This window comes from Pseudophryne corroboree, chromosome 5 (genome assembly GCF_028390025.1).
Source record: "Pseudophryne corroboree isolate aPseCor3 chromosome 5, aPseCor3.hap2, whole genome shotgun sequence".
Lineage (NCBI taxonomy): Eukaryota > Metazoa > Chordata > Amphibia > Anura > Myobatrachidae > Pseudophryne > Pseudophryne corroboree.
The window spans coordinates 690249234-690267869 of NC_086448.1; the positions used below are offsets into that span (position 1 = coordinate 690249234).

Sequence of the window (18636 nt, forward strand, 5' to 3'; positions counted from 1 at the left end):
CTCCCACTCTCTCAGTGAGTGTTAGAGCAAGGCGATTTGTTTGCAAATACATCAATAATTGCACTGTGTTTCAGAGATGTCAGGCGGCTAAGGCTGCAGTTTCAGAACACATTACCGTAATGCAAACATTATTTCCTCTGGCTGCAATGCAAAAAATACAAATATTGATTTCACATCATTTCCTGCTAAATATATATAATAATTTCACTTGCCGCACAAGTTCTGACAGTGCGAGTGATCTGGAGAAAGGACTGGGGGGTGGGGAGGGGGGGGGGGGGTAAGGAGGGGGGGCGAGACAAACAGCATGCAGTAGGCAGATGTCTGCATTCAATTGCTTTCAGTTACAAGAAAAAATGCTAACACACTGATGGCACAACAAAATTAGTTTCTTTGAATAACACCATTTGTCTCCAGGGAACAGAACAACAGGAGGGAGGTCAGAGTTCTGTGTAGAGCTGGGAAAGCACTATCTGATTATCAAAATTTCACTGTCTGTTTGTTATATTCCGCCACAAGTACATGTGTATTCTTCTGTGATGTAATAATAAGGAGAAATAAATTGCATCTATCTCCTGCCGAGTTAGCAGAGCTGACAATGATCAGGAAGGATTTAAAGCCTACAAGAGATATTGTACACATTAAGCATATAATAAGAGCTGCTTTACATTTTCTCTCCTTCTGATGAGTTTAAGCTGCTGTAAACACCAAGACTCATAATTATCTTGATTTTTGGACTATGATAAGAAGAAACAAGAAGCTCAATCATCGATGGCTCTACAGCAACACGTTCTGAGTTTATTTGGAGGGGTTGATATGACAGTCACAAGAAAATATATTTTTTTTATTCATTGCTGCATTTATTTTCACATTTGCGCCTTATCTTCATTAATTCATATTGAGGGTCATTTTTGTTGTGAGCACAAATCACAGTGTTGTGTGTTTGTATTTGTTGTGTGTTTGACATGAATACATTGCTGTACAGATGCTACAGATGTAGTCATGCTCATCTTACTGCGATGCGGCATGCTGCTGCGCCAGGTTGTGATTATTTGTAGCTCAATTAATTCGCTCAATTAATTCCATTAGCCGTGTTGCATTGCAGCAAAAATGAGCATAGCTACATCTGAATGTTACCAATCATAGTAAATTGGAACATAACATAGCTTGCCCCACCTACTTCAATATAGAATTCTGGGATGTGGATGAGTTGCCCACTTTCCCAGGAGACTTTGCCCCATATTCAAGAGTCTACCAGAAATTATGAGTTTAGTATGAGAAGTAAATCAAGCAAAGGAGTGCAAAATACATACATACTACAGTAGTTAAAAGCCTGTCAAAATGTGGGCCGGATTATATAAGGAGGACGTTCGCTACTCACACAGGAGCTGCCGGGTTTCTGGAAGTCCTGCTGCTGGAAGCCGGGGATCTTTCATGCCGAGTGTGTTCGAGCAGGGCCGGATTAACAATGGGGCTGATGGAGCTGCAGCTCCAGGCCCACACTGCAAAATAGGCCCACAGATCTCTTTGCTGCTGTAGATTGGATAAAAAAATTCCTACTACTGGGCTCTTTATTTTGTAATGTTTTTACTATAAGTTAAAACGGCATTGCTTCGTTTGTTGCTCAGGTTATATGTCTTACATTGCTACTGGATTTATTCTGTATGGTTTTGTATGAAGCTTTGCAATAAAATCTACTTTGGAAAAAAAATCCTTCTACTGCAGCGCCCTAAGCCCTGCCGTGCGCACAGCGTCTATTCACTGCTGCTCTGCTTAGCAGAGCAGAGAGTTCAGGACCCTCCCAACTGCCCCCCCCCCCCCCCCACCACCGCGGGACACTGTGGCCCACAGTGTGATGTTAGTGTATTAGAATGCTTAATATTTGTAGACACTCCCTTACTAATATGTGTAAGCCTGAATCTTCAGTGATGGTCCCTAGGACCAGGGGGATGCTGGGAAGTGGGTGGTCCAGTGTGCAGTGTGCCTGGAGTTGGTGATGGAATAAAACAGCACAGCAGTGAACTCACATGTCTCTGTGTCTTTATGACTGGATTTACAAACATATGAACAAAACATGGTGTCAGAAGAAGTTTAACTTGGACTGCTAGTGCTCTCAGAGTGTGAAAGAATCCTGCAGCAGTCTGTAAGGCTGTGATACTCAGTGTCTGCAAAGCCTGCCGTGTGCTCCTCTCTTCAAACAGTGAGTAACCATGGATAAACTAGTTACTCCAACCGGCATGCTGATGTCTGGTAACTTGTCTGAAAACTGGAAAAGATTTAAGCAAAGGTTTAATATATATCTTGCTGCATGTGGAGCTGATACAGAGGCTGACAAAACTAAGGCATCCATTTTCCTCCATGTGATAGGAGAGGATGTGCTGGACACTTATAATAGTTTTCAGTTTGCTGAGGGGCAGAATATGGTGCTATCTTCTATAATGCAAAAGTTTGAAGATTACTTTGTGCCAAGGAAAAATGTGACATGAAAGATATACGTTTTTCACATGTGATCAGAAGTCTGGAGATGGATTTGATCAGTATGTTACAGAGCTGCAATCACTCAGTAAAACCTGTGAGTTTGGTGATTTAAAGGATTCACTGATTAGAGATCGTGTTGTCTGTGGAATACTTGATAATGGACTCAGAGAGAGACTGCTGAGAGAGCAAGACCTAACACTAGACAAGGCAGTGACTATGTGTAGATCTGCAAAAATAACTAGATTTCAATCCAAAAAGTTACACAAGGACGCTGATGGTGCTGTCCATGTAGCGCAGAAAACAGAGCCAAGCAAACCTCCATTCTCAAGAATGAAGCAGTCTAAGCCTCAGTCTCATAAGGAAATGTGTAGTAGATGTGGAAATGCTCACAATCCTAAAATGTACCCGGCTTATGGTAAAACCTGCATGAAATGTGGTAGACTTAATCACTTTGCCAAATGCTGTAAAATTAAAAGTGAAACAACCAATGTGCATGCTGTTAAACAATCAGAGGAATTCTTTGTGGATTGCATTGAACTTTGCAGTGCAGATAAGAAAGAATGGATTGTCCCTTTAACTGTGAACGAGATTGTCATTCCCTTTAAGCTTGATACTGGCGCGCAGGTGAATTTAATATTGTTTCAAGACTGCAAGACTTTTAGAGTAAAACCTAAAATTCATCCAGCCAAAGTGAAAGTTACAGGGTACACTGGGGAGGAAATTCCTGTGAAAGGTACATGCTTAGTGACACTGAAATATAAGGGACAACAGTTTAAAAGATCTCTACTGATTGTGGATAAAAACATGCAACCGATTCTAGGATTAAGTTCCTGTGAGAAACTAAGATTACTAAAGAAAGTTTTTATGGTAACGTCACAAGTAGAAGATGACTGCAAATCGATGTTTACAGAATACAGAGACTTGTTTGAAGGTCTAGGTTGTTTACCTGGAGAGCATAAAATAAATATAGACACGCAAGTTTCTTTAGTGATACACCCCTGTAGAAAAGTTCCATTTGCGCTGAGAGAAAAACTGAAACAAGAGTTAAATCGCATGGAAGCCTTGGGTGTGATACAGAAAGTTGATGAGCCTACTGAATGGGTAAGCTCCTTAGTAATTGTTGAAAAGAAGAATGGACAACTCAGAATATGTCTAGACCCCAGAGATTTAAACAAAGCTATTAAACAAGAACATTTCAAACTACCAACCAGAGATGAAATCATGTCGCTGGAAGTGGGTGGTCCAGTGTGCAGTGTGCCTGGAGTTGGTGATGGAATAAAACAGCACAGCAGTGAACTCACATGTCTCTGTGTCCTTATGACTGGATTTACAAACATATGAACAAAACACGCGGGTGGGACAGCAGGACAATCCCAAAAAAACGGGACTGTCCCGCGAAAATCGGAACAGTTGGGAGGTATAGCATATACTGCTAGAAATTTGGTGAGTTTTGATCAGAGATGTGCGGAAAATGTAGGCAGGGGAGACACTGTGTCACTTGTCACAGACATTTTACTCCAGAGTTTTGACTATAAAAATGATTAGAACAATACAAAGAAGATATTTCTAATATATTCTTTGTATTTTTCATATATTTTATATAGTAAAAACTCTGGCGTGTACGTTAGTATGACGGGAAAGGCTATGTCTCACCTCACCGCACGACACTGTTGTTTGTAGCATTAAACTTTTTTAAATCTAGATGCTGTATACCTGAAATGGGCAGGTTATAATGATGCTGCACTATTTACTGTACATCGTACTGGCACGTGTAAGCTCACCAGTCCCCGCACAGCTCTGTTAAGCAACTGAGCCAGTTATCTGCCTCCTCTTCACCTGCATCATCTGTAGCCCGAACACTGACCCCTCCTCCACAGGGGCAGATTTACCGCTAGGCAACCCAGGCAGGGCTTAGGGCCCGGCGAGTCTTATACCCCTTTCAGACAGAAAATGAAATTACCGGATGAAGCAGTTCCACCCTGTAATTTCATGAAACACATGGGTCCTTTTTCTGTTTGAAAGGGTCAACCCATGTTGTAATTCCCGGGACTTCAACCCTGGAATTTACCAGGGTCGGAGACACAGGAATTATGACACGGCTTGACCATTTTACACAGACAAAATACCCGTGTTGATCTGCAAATTACCAGGTCGAAATTCTCGACCCGGTAATTTGCATGTCTGTGTGAAAGGGGGAAGGGGGTCAGGCAGGTCCCGGCAAAACTACCCGCCACTGAAATGCCGGGTAATTGTTTGGACTTTCAGACAATTCTGTCTGAAAGGGGTTTCAGTGGGCCCAGCTGCGGTCTCCAACGGTAATTGAGCAGCGCTGCAGAGGACTTATCTTTTTTTCAGAATACATCTGAGCCAGCCAGGCCCCAGCAGGCTGTCAGCGCACATTGATTGGACAACTGTCGCTGGGAGTCGGCACCAGCTCACGCCCACACACAGTCTGCTCTGGCAGTCACAACTTAGCCCGCCTCCTGTCCTGCATAGTGGCACACGTGACCAGCATGGAGAGTGGGAGAGAAAGGACCCCAGAGGTGAGGACTGTGAGGTGCACGCCTGCTGAACGGAGGATCGGACGGAGACTCACTGACTATCAGAACTTCAATGAGTGGTGTGCTGTTGCCATTAGTGTGCCACACAACCAGTGTGTGTGGGGCAGGGGGGCGTGAGCGGGAAATTGGACTTGTCGATGGTGTTGGTGGGGTTGTGCCTGCCAGTGCTGCTGTCATTACATTTGGAGCAATGGAACTCTACAATCAGTGTGTGGGAGGTTGGGGAAGGGCGGTGTGGGAGGTTAGGTGCCTGCCAGCGCCTCCTGTCCTGTCTCCTGGCCCCAGCGCGGTGGTGCCTCCTGTCCTGTCTCCCGGTCCCAGCACAGTGGCACCTCCTGTCCTGTCTCCTGCTCCCAGCGCCTCCTGTCCCACTGGCGGGCGGCAGCACTGAGCAATGAATCATACTGCAGCAGCAGTCTCTCTCCCCTCCTGGCTCCTTTTCTGTGCAGGGAGCTTCCGCCATAGGCTTCAGGATCCAGGGGCAGGGGTAAGGGGCAAAACTACTGTGGGCATTATATGTGTAAGCGGTGCAACCACTGTGGGCATTATGTGTGTGTGGCACAAACACTGTGGGCGTTATGTATGTAAGCAGCACAACCACTGTGGGTGTTATATATGGAAGCGGTACTACTACTGTGGGCATTATGTGTGTAAGCAGCACTACTAATGTAGGCATTATGTGTGTACAGTAAGTTGCACTAATACTGTGGGCATTATAATTTATGTGTAAGCGGCACAGCTACTGTGGGTATTATATGTGTAAGGAGGACTATGGGTATTAAATGTGTAAGGGCCACTACTACTATGGGTATTATATTTGTAAGAGGCACAACCACTATGGGCATTGTGTGTATGCGGCACTACTACTGTGGACATTATTTGTGTAAGGGACACAATACTACTGTGGGCATTATGTGTGTAAGTAGCACTACTACTGTGGGCATTATATGTGTAAGCAGCACTACTACGGTGGGCATTATGTGTGTAAGGGGCACAGCTATTGTGGGCAGTATGTGTGTAAGCAGCACTACGACTGTTGGTATTATGTGTGTAAGGAACTACTGTGTTGCGTAATGTGTATAAGGGGTACTACTGTGTAGTGTAACATGAATAATGGACTTGGCATACACTTACTGACTGGGATGGGGGATTGTTTGAGGAAGGGGGGCCCCAAATCAGTGCCTTGCTTAGGGCCCCATGAGGTCTAAATCCACCTCTGTCCCTCCCGGTCACCGCACTACTCACCTGACACAGGGTCTCACCTCTTCCTGCCAGACTGATTCACCTTCTCCCCGAGCCAGTAAGTGGCCACATGTGTCCCCGATGCCTCCACTCTGAGTGCTGAGGTATCATCTGGTGGTTCCTGCATCGTTTCCTGGTTACTGCTGCTACTTGTTGCCGAGTCCCGGGATGGAAAGTAACCTGGATGTCACGACTGAGGTTATTTGTGAATCCGGACCAAATTGAGCTGCTGGGTTTTGGCTTGAGATCTTAGGAAAGAATTGGGCAAGCTTAATATAATGTCTACTCATTCATAGATGGGACAGTTAGGCAACTCAGGATCAGGATGACTGGATGCTGGATCAGGTGAGTAGAGTTGGTGAGAGACACCAGCTATATGGGAACTGGAACACTGGGATATTGGATTACCAGTATAATGGGATTGCTGGGAAGTTCAAACATCAGTTCACTATCAATGGGATCAGATTAACCAGTGGATCTGGAGATGGTGCAACGGATTTGCAGAAGCAGCTTTACAGGAACGCTGAGAAATGCTGGAATGGCGTTGCAGGAACAGATTTTCGGGATCACTGGGATTGGTGGAACCGGTAAGTCTGGCTATGATGTGATGATGAAGCTGAGCAGCCCATCAGGATCACTAGGTTTAGATGTACCGGTGAGTATGGATTAGAGATGAGCGCCTGAAATTTTTCGGGTTTTGTGTTTTGGTTTTGGGTTCGGTTCCGCGGCCGTGTTTTGGGTTCGACCGCGTTTTGGCAAAACCTCACCGAATTTTTTTTGTCGGATTCGGGTGTGTTTTGGATTCGGGTGTTTTTTTCAAAAAACCCTAAAAAACAGCTTAAATCATAGAATTTGGGGGTCATTTTGATCCCATATTATTATTAACCTCAAAAACCATAATTTCCACTCATTTTCAGTCTATTCTGAATACCTCATACCTCACAATATTATTTTTAGTCCTAAAATTTGCACCGAGGTCGCTGGATGACTAAGCTAAGCGACCCTAGTGGCCGACACAAACACCTGGCCCATCTAGGAGTGGCACTGCGGTGTCACGCAGGATGTCCCTTCCAAAAAACCCTCCCCAAACAGCACATGACGCAAAGAAAAAAAGAGGCGCAATGAGGTAGCTGACTGTGTGAGTAAGATAAGCGACCCTAGTGGCCGACACAAACACCGGGCCCATTTAGGAGTGGCACTGCAGTGTCACGCAGGATGTCCCTTCCAAAAAACCCTCCCCAATCAGCACATGACGCAAAGAAAAAAAGAGGCGCAATGAGGTAGCTGTGTGAGTAAGATTAGCGACCCTAGTGGCCGACACAAACACCGGGCCCATTTAGGAGTGGCACTGCAGTGTCACGCAGGATGTCCCTTCCAAAAAACCCTCCCCAATCAGCACATGACGCAAAGAAAAAAAGAGGCGCAATGAGGTAGCTGTGTGAGTAAGATTAGCGACCCTAGTGGCCGACACAAACACCGGGCCCATTTAGGAGTGGCACTGCAGTGTCACGCAGGATGTCCCTTCCAAAAAACCCTCCCCAATCAGCACATGACGCAAAGAAAAAAAGAGGCGCAATGAGGTAGCTGTGTGAGTAAGATTAGCGACCCTAGTGGCCGACACAAACACCGGGCCCATTTAGGAGTGGCACTGCAGTGTCACGCAGGATGTCCCTTCCAAAAAACCCTCCCCAATCAGCACATGACGCAAAGAAAAAAAGAGGCGCAATGAGGTAGCTGTGTGAGTAAGATTAGCGACCCTAGTGGCCGACACAAACACCGGGCCCATTTAGGAGTGGCACTGCAGTGTCACGCAGGATGTCCCTTCCAAAAAACCCTCCCCAATCAGCACATGACGCAAAGAAAAAAAGAGGCGCAATGAGGTAGCTGTGTGAGTAAGATTAGCGACCCTAGTGGCCGACACAAACACCGGGCCCATTTAGGAGTGGCACTGCAGTGTCACGCAGGATGTCCCTTCCAAAAAACCCTCCCCAATCAGCACATGACGCAAAGAAAAAAAGAGGCGCAATGAGGTAGCTGTGTGAGTAAGATTAGCGACCCTAGTGGCCGACACAAACACCGGGCCCATTTAGGAGTGGCACTGCAGTGTCACGCAGGATGTCCCTTCCAAAAAACCCTCCCCAAACAGCACATGACGCAAAGAAAAATAAAAGAAAAAAGAGGTGCAAGATGGAATTGTCCTTGGGCCCTCCCACCCACCCTTATGTTGTATAAACAGGACATGCACACTTTAACCAACCCATCATTTCAGTGACAGGGTCTGCCACACGACTGTGACTGAAATGACGGGATGGTTTGGACCCCCACCAAAAAAGAAGCAATTAATCTCTCCTTGCACAAACTGGCTCTACAGAGGCAAGATGTCCACCTCATCATCATCCTCCGATATATCACCGTGTACATCCCCCTCCTCACAGATTATCAATTCGTCCCCACTGGAATCCACCATCTCAGCTCCCTGTGTACTTTGTGGAGGCAATTGCTGCTGGTCAATGTCTCCGCGGAGGAATTGATTATAATTCATTTTAATGAACATCATCTTCTCCACATTTTCTGGATGTAACCTCGTACGCCGATTGCTGACAAGGTGAGCGGCGGCACTAAACACTCTTTCGGAGTACACACTTGTGGGAGGGCAACTTAGGTAGAATAAAGCCAGTTTGTGCAAGGGCCTCCAAATTGCCTCTTTTTCCTGCCAGTATGAGTACGGACTGTGTGACGTGCCTACTTGGATGCGGTCACTCATATAATCCTCCACCATTCTTTCAATGGGGAGAGAATCATATGCAGTGCCAGTAGACGACATGTCCGTATCCGTAATCGTTGTCAGGTCCTTCAGTCCGGACCAGATGTCAGCATCAGCAGTCGCTCCAGACTGCCCTGCATCACCGCCAGCGGGTGGGCTCGGAATTCTGAGCCTTTTCCTCGCACCCCCAGTTGCGGGAGAATGTGAAGGAGGAGATGTTGACAGGTCGCGTTCCGCTTGACTTGACAATTTTCTCACCAGCAGGTCTTTCAACCCCAGCAGACTTGTGTCTGCCGGAAAGAGAGATCCAAGGTAGGCTTTAAATCTAGGATCGAGCACGGTGGCCAAAATGTAGTGCTCTGATTTCAACAGATTGACCACCCGTGAATCCTTGTTAAGCGAATTAAGGGCTCCATCCACAAGTCCCACATGCCTAGCGGAATCGCTCCGTGTTAGCTCCTCCTTCAATGTCTCCAGCTTCTTCTGCAAAAGCCTGATGAGGGGAATGACCTGACTCAGGCTGGCAGTGTCTGAACTGACTTCACGTGTGGCAAGTTCAAAGGGCATCAGAACCTTGCACAACGTTGAAATCATTCTCCACTGCGCTTGAGACAGGTGCATTCCACCTCCTATATCGTGCTCAATTGTATAGGCTTGAATGGCCTTTTGCTGCTCCTCCAACCTCTGAAGCATATAGAGGGTTGAATTCCACCTCGTTACCACTTCTTGCTTCAGATGATGGCAGGGCAGGTTCAGTAGTTTTTGGTGGTGCTCCAGTCTTCTGTACGTGGTGCCTGTCCGCCGAAAGTGTCCCGCAATTCTTCTGGCCACCGACAGCATCTCTTGCACGCCCCTGTCGTTTTTTAAATAATTCTGCACCACCAAATTCAAGGTATGTGCAAAACATGGGACGTGCTGGAATTTGCCCATATTTAATGCACACACAATATTGCTGGCGTTGTCCGATGCCACAAATCCACAGGAGAGTCCAATTGGGGTAAGCCATTCCGCGATGATCTTCCTCAGTTGCCGTAAGAGGTTTTCAGCTGTGTGCGTATTCTGGAAACCGGTGATACAAAGCGTAGCCTGCCTAGGAAAGAGTTGGCATTTGCGAGATGCTGCTACTGGTGCCGCCGCTGCTGTTCTTGCGGCGGGAGTCCATACATCTACCCAGTGGGCTGTCACAGTCATATAGTCCTGACCCTGCCCTGCTCCACTTGTCCACATGTCCGTGGTTAAGTGGACATTGGGTACAGCTGCATTTTTTAGGACACTGGTGACTCTTTTTCTGAGGTCTGTGTAAATTTTCGGTATCGCCTGCCTAGAGAAATGGAACCTAGATGGTATTTGGTACCGGGGACACAGTACCTCCAACAAGTCTCTAGTTGGCTCTGCAGTAATGATGGATACCGGAACCACGGTTCTCACCACCCAGGATGCCAAGGCCTCAGTTATCCGCTTTGCAGTAGGATGACTGCTGTGATATTTCATCTTCCTCGCAAAGGACTGTTGGACAGTCAATTGCTTGGTGGAAGTAGTAAAAGTGGTCTTACGACTTCCCCTCTGGGATGACCATCGACTCCCAGCAGCAACAACAGCAGCGCCAGCAGCAGTAGGCGTTACACGCAAGGATGCATCGGAGGAATCCCAGGCAGGAGAGGAATCGTCAGAATTGCCAGTGACATGGCCTGCAGGACTATTGGCATTCCTGGGGAAGGAGGAAATTGACACTGAGGGAGTTGGTGGGGTGGTTTGCGTGAGCTTGGTTACAAGAGGAAGGGATTTACTGGTCAGTGGACTGCTTCCGCTGTCACCCAAAGTTTTTGAACTTGTCACTGACTTATTATGAATGCGCTGCAGGTGACGTATAAGGGAGGATGTTCCGAGGTGGTTAACGTCCTTACCCCTACTTATTACAGCTTGACAAAGGGAACACACGGCTTGACACCTGTTGTCCGCATTTCTGGTGAAATACCTCCACACCGAAGAGCTGATTTTTTTGGTATTTTCACCTGGCATGTCAACGGCCATATTCCTCCCACGGACAACAGGTGTCTCCCCGGGTGCCTGACTTAAACAAACCACCTCACCATCAGAATCCTCCTGGTCAATTTCCTCCCCAGCGCCAGCAACACCCATATCCTCCTCATCCTGGTGTACTTCAACACTGACATCTTCAATCTGACTATCAGGAACTGGACTGCGGGTGCTCCTTCCAGCACTTGCAGGGGGCGTGCAAATGGTGGAAGGCGCATGCTCTTCACGTCCAGTGTTGGGAAGGTCAGGCATCGCAACCGACACAATTGGACTCTCCTTGTGGATTTGGGATTTCGAAGAATGCACAGTTCTTTGCTGTGCTTTTGCCAGCTTGAGTCTTCATTTTTCTAGCGAGAGGCTGATTGCTTCCATCCTCATGTGAAGCTGAACCACTAGCCATGAACATAGGCCAGGGCCTCAGCCGTTCCTTGCCACTCCGTGTGGTAAATGGCATATTGGCAAGTTTACGCTTCTCCTCCGACAATTTTATTTTAGGTTTTGGAGTCCTTTTTTTACTGATATTTGGTGTTTTGGATTTAACATGCTCTGTACTATGACATTGGGCATCGGCCTTGGCAGACGACGTTGCTGGCATTTCATCGTCTCGGCCATGACTAGTGGCAGCAGCTTCAGCACGAGGTGGAAGTGGATCTTGATCTTTCCCTAATTTTGGAACCTCAACATTTTTGTTCTCCATATTTTAATAGGCACAACTAAAAGGCACTTCAGGTAAACAATGGAGATGGATGGATACTAGTATACAATTATGGACGGACTGCCGAGTGCCGACACAGAGGTAGCCACAGCCGTGAACTACCGTACTGTACTGTGTCTGCTGCTAATATAGACTGGTTGATAAAGAGATGTTGTAGTATGTATGTATAAAGAAGAAAGAAAAAAAAACCACGGTTAGGTGGTATACAATTATGGACGGACTGCCGAGTGCCGACACAGAGGTAGCCACAGCCGAGAACTACCGTACTGTACTGTGTCTGCTGCTAATATAGACTGGTTGATAAAGAGATGTCGTAGTATGTATGTATAAAGAAGAAAGAAAAAAAAACCACGGGTAGGTGGTATACAATTATGGACGGACTGCCGAGTGCCGACACAGAGGTAGCCACAGCCGTGAACTACCGTACTGTACTGTGTCTGCTGCTAATATAGACTGGTTGATAAAGAGATGTCGTAGTATGTATGTATAAAGAAGAAAGAAAAAAAACCACGGTTAGGTGGTATACAATTATGGACGGACTGCCGAGTGCCGACACAGAGGTAGCCACAGCCGTGAACTACCGTACTGTACTGTGTCTGCTGCTAATATAGACTGGTTGATAAAGAGATGTCGTAGTATGTACGTATAAAGAAGAAAGAAAAAAAAACCACGGTTAGGTGGTATACAATTATGGACGGACTGCCGAGTGCCGACACAGAGGTAGCCACAGCCGTGAACTACCGTACTGTACTGTGTCTGCTGCTAAAATAGACTGGTTGATAAAGAGATGTCGTAGTATGTATGTATGTATAAAGAAGAAAAAAAAAAAAACCACGGTTAGGTGGTATACAATTATGGACGGACTGCCGAGTGCCGACACAGAGGTAGCCACAGCCGTGAACTACCGTACTGTACTGTGTCTGCTGCTAATATAGACTGGTTGATAAAGAGATGTCGTAGTATGTATGTATAAAGAAGAAAGAAAAAAAAACCACGGGTAGGTGGTATACAATTATGGACGGACTGCCGAGTGCCGACACAGAGGTAGCCACAGCCGTGAACTACCGTACTGTACTGTGTCTGCTGCTAATATAGACTGGTTGATAAAGAGATGTCGTAGTATGTATGTATAAGGAAGAAAGAAAAAAAAACCACGGTTAGGTGGTATACAATTATGGACGGACTGCCGAGTGCCGACACAGAGGTAGCCACAGCCGTGAACTACCGTACTGTACTGTGTCTGCTGCTAATATAGACTGGTTGATAAAGAGATGTCGTAGTATGTACGTATAAAGAAGAAAGAAAAAAAAACCACGGTTAGGTGGTATACAATTATGGACGGACTGCCGAGTGCCGACACAGAGGTAGCCACAGCCGTGAACTACCGTACTGTACTGTGTCTGCTGCTAATATAGACTGGTTGATAAAGAGATGTCGTAGTATGTATGTATAAAGAAGAAAGAAAAAAAAAACACGGTTAGGTGGTATACAATTATGGACGGACTGCCGAGTGCCGACACAGAGGTAGCCACAGCCGTGAACTACCGTACTGTACTGTGTCTGCTGCTAATATAGACTGGTTGATAAAGAGATGTCGTAGTATGTACGTATAAAGAAGAAAGAAAAAAAAACCACGGTTAGGTGGTATACAATTATGGACGGACTGCCGAGTGCCGACACAGAGGTAGCCACAGCCGTGAACTACCGTACTGTACTGTGTCTGCTGCTAATATAGACTGGTTGATAAAGAGATGTCGTAGTATGTATGTATAAAGAAGAAAGAAAAAAAAACCACGGTTAGGTGGTATACAATTATGGACGGACTGCCGAGTGCCGACACTGAGGTAGCCACAGCCGTGAACTACCGTACTGTACTGTGTCTGCTGCTAATATAGACTGGTTGATAAAGAGATGTCGTAGTAAGTATGTATAAAGAAGAAAGAAAAAAAAACCACGGTTAGGTGGTATACAATTATGGACGGACTGCCGAGTGCCGACACAGAGGTAGCTACAGCCGTGAACTACCGTACTGTGTCTGCTGCGACTGGATGATAAATAATGATATAAAAAATATATATATCACTACTGCAGCCGGACAGGTATATATATTATATAATGACGGACCTGCTGGACACTGTCTGTCAGCAGAATGAGTTTTTTATAGAATAAAAAAAAAAACACCACACAAGTGAAGTCACACGACGAGTGTTTAACTTTTTCAGGCAATCACAATATAGTATACTACTAACTATACTGGTGGTCAGTGTGGTCAGGTCACTGGTCAGTCACACTGGCAGTGGCACTCCTGCAGCAAAAGTGTGCACTGTTTAATTTTAATATAATATGTACTCCTGGCTCCTGCTATAACCTATAACTGGCACTGCAGTGCTCCCCAGTCTCCCCCACAATTATAAGCTGTGTGAGCTGAGCAGTCAGTCAGATATATAATATATACATAGATGATGCAGCACACTGGGCTGAGCAGTGCACACAGATATGGTATGTGACTGTCTTGTACTCCTGGCTCCTGCTATAACCTATAACTGGCACTGCAGTGCTCCCCAGTCTCCCCCACAATTATAAGCTGTGTGAGCTGAGCACAGTCAGATATATAATATATACATAGATGATGCAGCACACTGGGCTGAGCAGTGCACACAGATATGGTATGTGACTGAGTCACTGTGTGTATCGTTTTTTTCAGGCAGAGAACGGATATATTAAATAAAACTGCACTGTCTGGTGGTCACTGTGGTCAGTCACTAGTAAACTCTGCACTCTCTTCTACAGTACTCCTAAGCTCCAGTAAATCAGGTCAATTTTTCTCTCTCTCTCTCTCCTAATCTAAATCACTGTACTCCCTAACAGCTGCTCCCCGTCCCCAATCCTCCCCACAATTATAACTAAGTCACTCAGTCTTTACTCTTTTCTACTATAACGGAGAGGACGCCAGCCACGTCCTCTCCCTATCAATCTCAATGCACGTGTGAAAATGGCGGCGACGCGCGGCTCCTTATATAGAATCCGAGTCTCGCAAGAATCCGACAGCGTCATGATGACGTTCGGGCGCGCTCGGGTTAACCGAGCAAGGCGGGAAGATCCGAGTCGCTCGGACCCGTGAAAAAAAACATGAAGTTCGTGCGGGTTCGGATTCAGAGAAACCGAACCCGCTCATCTCTAGTATGGATATGCTGCGATGATGAAGCTGAGCAGCCCTTTAGGATCACTGGGATTGGCTGTACCTGTGAATCTGGATATGCTGCAATGATGAAATTAAGCAGCCCTTCAGGATCACTGGGATTGGCTGTACCTGTGAACCTGGATATGCTTTTATGATGGAGCTGAGCAGTCCTTGAGGATCACTGGGATTGGCAGTAGGAAGCCAGGGAGTGCTATAAATGGTAACTGCATCAGGAGCTCAAAGCAGTTTGATAGACAACAAAGTACTGGTGATTTGCCTGTGCTGGGATTCAGGATTTATCACCCTGGCTCGATTCTGATTGGAGGTAAAGATCACATGACTGAGAAATGGTTTCTGATTGGACTTTGAATAGTCAGCTGATCAAAACTGTTATGGCGCCATCCATGACCGGTCTTGGAGGGAACTGCCGGTGTGGTGTGTGCATCGGATCCATAAGCGCTGGCAGTGGAGGCATAGTGCAGGACGCCAGTTGGTCCAGCGGATGACGGACAGCGCTACAGAGTGCGGTGGAGGTAGGAGAGAGCGCGGCTGGGGAGCGCTGAATACCTCTGTTTCATGACACTGGGGTTGCAGCATATTATATGGAAGAGTGGGTGCAGAGTATGCGGTATATGGTGGGATTAGTATATAGAGGAGACGGTGCCCTGTATATAGGGGTACTATATGGAGGGACATGGGGGTGAAGTGTGTATATAGGGTCAGTATATGGTGGTGGGTGCAGAATATGATAGAGGATGGGGGTGTAGTGTACAGTATATAGTGGCAGTATACGGTGTGGGATGCAGTGTAAATAGAGTGTGTGTGTCCGTGTCACACAGAGGTGACTATATTGAAAAAATCTGCATCTCTCTCTCCATTGTTCCTATCTGCCCCACCACTCCACTCTCTCCCCAGTCGCTATCTAACACAACCCCTCCCCCATACCCTATCTGCCCATAGCCCCCCCCCCTTATCCCCAGTCCCTATCTGCCCCAACCCTCCTGCCCTTTTTCTTTCTCCCCAAGTCCCTATCTGCCCCTACCCCACTCTCTCTCCCAAGCCTCCTCTCTCCTATGCAGCAAGTATGAAACAGTCAGATCAGTATTTTTAATATTAGCAGCAGCAGGGTAGGAGACTGTAACATCTCACTGCAGTACTAGTTTCACTTTGAGCTGTGTCAGCTTCCAGCACACAAAGGAACTATTTGGTCCATGTGGCGGCCTCTAGTGGCCGGCAGCGCACATAACAAAGGTATGGAGCAGACTTGGCTTTTATAATATAGGATATATATTATTGCATGCAGGGTAAAGCTTTGTAATTTTGCATGTAGCACATAAATGTAATGTTGGGCAGGTTTTTTTTTTTTTTTGCACAATGAGTGAGAGTTAAGTTAGGACACAACCTCTCCCTGAAAAGCTGAGTACACACTATGAATTATATTGGACGATGTTGCGATCCATGACGAAACGCAACATCCATTGTATAGTGTGAACTCACAAATCCACCCAATACAGTGTTTTATGATTTGTGTGGTCGAATCAACCATTCTGATGGGCTGCACCTTAGATGGGCCGATGCCATGGACAATGCGGTGTAGTTACAGTACATTAAGCATGTAACGATATATTGCGTTGTCATACGGTGGATTGTATAGTGTGTACAGCAATGCTGGGTTGGCTTAGGTGTGTGCCCAGCTTTTATCCACAAATTTAAAATTTACTCTCCCTCTGTGCAACATGATTCTGCCAAGGTGAAATATTATACTGATGTTATGCCCAACTGTGGGCCTATTTCAGAGATGTACATTCACCCGTTACATACATCGCCAATGTTTTTATATCTGTGCATGTGCAGAAGCTGCACTGCGCATGTGCAGATCTGGGCTGCAATGTTGCTTGCCATGCCCCAGTGCCCCAAACGCTGCAGCATGATTGACATGTTTCTGGCATTTGGGGACAGCTACAGGCAGCATTCCTGAAAATGGGGGGGGGGGGGGGTCGGCTCCATTTTCTGGACGTGCTTAAACCAGTGTCTGCATCAAAAAGGGTTGCGATTACCTAAAGGGTAAAAAAAATGGGCAGACTAGATGGGCCAAGTGGTTCTTATCTGCCGTCAAATTCTATGTTTCTATGTTTATGTATGTCCTCAGACACAGCTTCACTGGCTCCAGCAGCGTGATCTTACCAGAGTTACTCAGATGTCCAGTGCTCATGCAGGTGATGCAAACAATGAAGCCTCATTACTGTGTTGTAATTGGCAGCAAAGGTCTTACTAAAAAAATGTATAGTTCATTTTTATGAATAGCAATTTTTACACATTTTAGTACTGTAGCTTTCTACACCGATCGCTTACAAGGTTCCTGGCTGTGCTAAACACTCTTTCCGAGTACAGTACATACTGGAGGTTTGGCAACTTAAGTTAAGCAAAACTAGTTTGTACAAGGGGCTCCAATTTTTTTCTTTCCAGTGTTCAGGGAGACTGTGAAATGCTAATTTGTAAATTGTTAGTAAAATAATACACCATTCTATTGATGCTTATTGTATAAAATGGAGTCATGGTAAAGATGTCATTCATTGTAGGCAAATCTCTTAAGCCTGAGCAGATGTCATAATATTGGGGGTCATTCCGACTCGTTTGCACGCAGCGGTTCTTTGCTGCGGTGCGAACAGGTCGGGACTGTGGCTGCGTGGTGCCTGCAATGCGCACACGTGTCGTAGCCTGGCGACCGCATGAAGACTGACAGGCAGGAGGCATTCCAGGGCGTCAACTGACTGTTTTCAAGGTGTGGTGAGGCGAACGCAGGTGGATCCAAGCATTTGGAGGGTGGTTGTCTACGTCAATACCGGGACCTTCGTCGCTGGATCCGTCGCACAGGGTAAGTAACTCTTACCCTGGTCTTGTTTTGCAGGAAACTTTTTTAGCATAGAAGGGCTGCACAAGCGATCGCAGCCCTGCTATGCTAAAATACACTCCCCCATAGGCGGCGTCAAGTTGATCGCACGAGCAGCAAAAAGTTGCTAAGTGCGATCAACTTGGAATGAGGGCCATTGTGTGCATTGAGTGACCAGTGGGTCTCTTGGAAAAGGTACATTTGTTTCATGGCAGCAGCATTTGCAGGAAAAGCTGAAGCAGGAGAAGTCATCGTGTTATGTGCCACTTGAGCTGACAACTTGTTTGCAAGGAGCTCTTTGCATGTCTTTATCAGTTGGAAAGAAAGACATTACGTATGACTTAAACCTGGGATCAAGCATGGTTGCCAAAATGTATTATTCCGATTGCTAAATGTTGCAAACCCTTGGGTGCTGGCAAAACAAATAAAGAACTTAATCTACAAGTGCTAATGTTTTTTTTTTTTCTTTTCAGTTCAAAATCTCAGAATCCCACACCCTCTCCCTCTGCTCTTCAGTGTGCAATGGAGCCTGACCACGAGGTAGGGACTTTTATATGCAACCTGACTCCTGGACAATGATGTTTTGCCTTGTTTTGGGATCCAAGCTTGACGGGAATGCCTGATTGGAGTTGCTATCGCTGCTAACATGGAAGCAGCAGCGATAGCACTAATTTGGTGATGCAGCAGGAGGGGTCACGCCTCCCACTGCATTACTGATCTGTGCTGCATCCTAGGACACACAGTGGGGGTCATTTCGAGTTGATCGCTCGC

The 18636-nt window shown here is 46.2% G+C and overlaps 1 long non-coding RNA gene across 1 annotated transcript in view; it reads left to right on the forward strand.

Annotated features, from left to right (window-relative positions):
* The window catches only part of LOC134929335 (uncharacterized), a 52834-nt gene extending 34440 nt beyond the window's left edge, over positions 1-18394 (forward strand). The window contains exon 3 of the long non-coding RNA XR_010178485.1: positions 18339-18394. This is a non-coding gene — a long non-coding RNA (uncharacterized LOC134929335). The remainder of the gene's footprint in view (positions 1-18338) is intronic.
* Positions 18395-18636: the final 242 nt, after the last annotated feature.